Below are 4,293 nucleotides of genomic sequence, written 5' to 3'. Positions count from 1 at the left end.
AGATGAAGATAGACGGTAATATTTAGGTACAGCTCCAACAAGTCAGTGGAATTTTTTTTTAAATTTTACATTTGTTAATACCATTGGTCTTATCTATTTTTAGTTACATAAGATTTTTAGCAGGGACAATCTTATTCACAAAGTGGATTATTAGAGACATACACTTGACTTGAGTTGTATCAGCTCATCTCTTTCGCTTCTCAAGTGCCTTCTGAACCTTACCCCACTCCCACTTCACTGCCTGGAATTAGAGAATTATCCTTCCGAGTTAAGCTATGGCCATGACAAGATGTCCTCAAGAGGTTAAACACAGCAAACATGTTCTGCCCAGGTGATTCTGATGAATGAGGCTATTCGTGCCCTAGCATAAACGGACTAAGACAAGACCTCGGGAGCAGATTCCAAGAAACCTGGGTTCTACCTAATACAGTAGTCCTCCCTTATCTGTGGTTTCACTTTCTTCAGTTTCAGTTACCTGCCATCATCTGTAGTCCGAAAATATTTAATGGAAAATTCCAGAAATAAACAATGCAAATGTTTTAAATTGTGCTGTTCTGAGTAGGGTGATGAAATCTCCGGCTGTCCTCCATCCTGCCCTGTTCTGTTCGTTACATGAATCATCCTTTGTCCAGTATATCCATGCGGTATACACTACCCACCTGTTAGTCATTGACATCTTCTGCTCCTAACATCCAACCACAGACACCGTCATGGCTCGATGATTCAGTATCACTCGAAGTAGATGAGCCCGCTTCCAACATAATAGTCAGAAGGTCAATAGCAGCTCAACACTACATCACAATACCCACGTCATTCACCTCACTTCATCTCCTCATCTAGGCATTTTACCATCTTACGTCTTCACAAGAAGGGTGAATATAGTACAATGAGGTATTTTGAGAGTGAGAAAGATTACATTCACATAATTTTTATTACAGTATATTGTTATAATTGTCCTAGTGTATTATTAACTATGACTAATCTCTTATTGTACCTAATGTGCAAACTTATCTTAGATATGTATGCACAGGAAAACACAGGGAATTCATATTAATTCATGATTGAGGCATCCATTGGAGGTCTTGGAATATATCCCTTGTGGATATGGAAGGATGACTATACTTGTATATGCTTTATAGACTGAATTTTGAGGTCCTCGGTCACCTACTTTGTTGAAATTCTAACAAAGCTAGATAAAATATTAAATAGTTCATGAAAAAGTTTTACTCTATATAAACAAAGGCAAAAGAATGGAAGAACCAGCCCAATGATGGGTTCCTTCTCTTCCCCATAAATCTATCATGTTATCAGTTCTTGAGTACAGCCTGGCTGATTGCAACTGGAGTGTAATCCTTGAAGATAAGCTCAATGGAGTGAAGGAGGCTGGGGATACAAGGATAAGGGCCCAGTGTAGAATAAGAAGAGTATATTCTTAGTACTGGCAAGAAAGAGGACATCCATTCAAAGGAAATATACAGGACAAAGGAGAGGACAGAGGTAGAAGGGAGAAAAGTTGAAGGAGTAAAGGTTAACATGGCTTCGGCCTTCTTGTCTAGCAGATAATGAGATCATCTGCTAAGGAGCAAGACAGGTTTGGATTAGAATCTCATGGAGGACTGAAAAGATTTAGAAAAGCCCAGCAACTGTTCTCTTCTTTCTAATTCTACTACCTTCAGAACTAATTCAGTAAAAGAAATTTTTGTCAACAGATAATGTACTCAGTGACCTTTCTGTCTCAGCCCTGAGAAATCAGCTGTGAACCAAACAGACAAAATCCCTTCTTTCTTAGATTCATTGGCCGAGTTGGAAAATAAAGACGGTAAGAGTTGAATTGTTGTGAGGAAGAAGAGTTCACTGGGAGTTAACTCTTTTGGGGGAGATGTCACATAGCAGCTGGATGCTATGCTAGATAGGACTGGTTAGGAAAAGAATTCACATCTCAAGTGAAGGGTCGTTACTTTCCCCTCCAGACTAGTTAATTATTTCTTAGTAGCTTTCCCTGCCCCCTATCTCTTTCCAGGCCTGTACAATACCACCAAATTAACATCATTATCTTGATATAGCTCAAAAACGGTCAATAGTACTCCAATGCCTACCTCTTAGGATTCACACATCTTAAGCTAAGATTGAAGGCCTCCACCAGCAGGGACCTGACCTTTCTTCCACCCCTGGCTCTCACAGCTCTCCATTTCAGTGACACTCACAGACTGTCCTTCATACCTGTCTTTATTACCTCTCTACTTCTCCACTTTTGTCCCTGCTGTTCCCTTCATCCTGACTGTTCTTCCTCCACACTACTCTTATTATCTCATTTCTGCATAAAGATTCAACTTTCATTTCCACCAGGAAGTGTTCTCTGATCTCCAGTAGTAGAAGCAACCTCCCTCTCTTCTGTACATCTGCAAACATTTGTTCACACTTCTCTTAGAATATTTTTTACAATATTTCTTGCACCGTGGTTATTTTATACTCTCCTCATCTTCTTATTATGTTATCAACTTAAAGTCAGAATTTGTGCCTTATCCACCCTTATACTCCATAATACTTTATACTTCAATACAAAATATATTTAGCTAAAGGAAAAGCTCTGTTTATATTTGTTGAAGTTAATGCTTAATAAAAAGTTATATTAGAAGGGATGCTTGGAAATTTCCCGTGACCCTGCACAAACTGATTCTTATGGATATATATTTTTTTGTATTCCTGAGGCATAAATGTTCTGAATACTTCATCTCTCCATCCATCCATCCATTTATTCTTCAGTATAAACATATTGAATACCTACCATATGCAAGGCAAATGCAGGGTAGGGATGGGGCTGCCCCTGGCTCTATGCGGTGTACCCATTCACTGATCAACATCTATGTCATTTTGCTTCCCTTTTTCCAGACAAAGGGAAGCAAAGAGTCACTGCATATCACCACTGTTAGCCAAGAGCAATGTGTAGCTGGAATGACCTTCATTTAAGTTGTGACCTATGAGGTCAGAATAAGCTTTGTAATGCACAGAACTGAATTGGATGTAGTTTTAACATCAACAGAGGATATTGGCTTTTTAGAGATTCATCTTCATGTCTGTTCTGAAATTTTGCTTTAAGAAGATATCAGTTACATTTCCCCTTTCTCTCTCTCTCTCTTTCTCGTCTGCAATTACTTTCCTGGCAGTCACTCAATTAAAGATCTTCAAGTCACTTTTTTTACATGGAAATAACTTTGATGAAAATTGAAAATCAATGTTTTCCTTCTAACGACGTTAACACAATAGGGGAAAGCCTCCAATTTTGTAGTTACAATCAATGTAGAGAGGGGAAATGGCCACAAATACGTTGCACTTTTTTTTTTAATGTGGGGTACAATTCAGGGTCAGGTATACAAGATATTGCACACTTTAAGTAGATTGGCTTTGGTTGTGTCTATTTTTAAACAATCAGGCAATTTTGAAAAGTTGCCACGTATAAAATACTTTTTACAAAAATGTTGTAACAGGAGCGGATCCGATCCTGATGCTAAAGCGTTAGATGTCTAACCCCCCATCCTGCCAGAGTCTTTATCCTCATTCTGGGGTTGGAAGACGCACATGCCTGTCTCTTGCGTCCCAAGGACCCATTATCCATTTCACCGCAAAAGTCTTTGGGGACCCAACCTATCTGCCTCCTTCAGCAGGAGCCTCCGGATCCCTCCAGACTGCTTTGCAATAAATACTGCTGGGTGCAGTGAATCATTTCTTTCATAGCCTGGCGCTTGGCAGGCGGGCTTGCCTTCCCTTGCCTCCGCCTGCCCCACCTCCCAGCCTTTTCTCCCACGGCCCATCTGCCCCTCCTTTCCTCCACCCCTCCTCCTTTCTGCTCCCCTTTATTTCCACTCCCCAGCCGCGTTGCTCTGCTCTCCCTCTCCCCCCCGACCGTCTGGATTTGGAGCTCCCGGAAGCTGCCGGAGACTCTCCCCTGGAGCAGCGTGACTGACACCGACTCCTATTCGGGGGGGAGGAGAGAGAGGGGAGGAGAAGGGGAGGGCGCGGGAGGAGGGTGCGAGTGGCCGACCGCGGATTTGCCTTGCCGAGGACGGGACCCCAGGGCGACGAGGCAGGTAATCCTGCAGCGGTCGGGGCCCGGAGGCGGGGGCGGGTCGCGGGGAAGGGAGCGCGCGTGCAGGTGCGGGGGCGCCTCGCGGCGGGCGCGGGCAAGTCGCGCCCCGTGGGTGGGGTGGAGCGCGGCTGCGGCGGCCCGCGGGGAATAAAGGCGGCGCGGGCGCGGCGGCCTGCGGGGGCCGGGACGCGGGACCCGGGCGTGGGTGG

At 43.7% G+C, this 4,293-nt stretch overlaps 1 protein-coding gene across 4 annotated transcripts in view; it reads left to right on the top strand.

Moving 5' to 3' along the window:
• Positions 1-3,575: 3,575 nt before the first annotated feature.
• CAP2 (cyclase associated actin cytoskeleton regulatory protein 2) overlaps positions 3,576-4,293 on the top strand; it is a 147,102-nt gene continuing 146,384 nt past the window's right edge. For 3 of the 4 annotated variants that reach the window (XM_008058670.2, XM_021712658.1, XM_008058669.2), the window contains exon 1: positions 3,576-4,085. The gene's annotated coding sequence lies outside the window, so the exon portion shown is untranslated. The remainder of the gene's footprint in view (positions 4,086-4,293) is intronic. The other variant, XM_021712657.1, reaches the window with a different exon arrangement.

Source organism: Carlito syrichta, unplaced genomic scaffold, assembly GCF_000164805.1.
Source record: "Carlito syrichta isolate Samal-C Ts95f unplaced genomic scaffold, Tarsius_syrichta-2.0.1 Scaffold303572, whole genome shotgun sequence".
In the NCBI taxonomy this organism is placed as follows: domain Eukaryota; kingdom Metazoa; phylum Chordata; class Mammalia; order Primates; family Tarsiidae; genus Carlito; species Carlito syrichta.
Note: the sequence above shows the minus strand (reverse complement) of the source record. Positions and strands in the feature narration are given on the sequence as shown.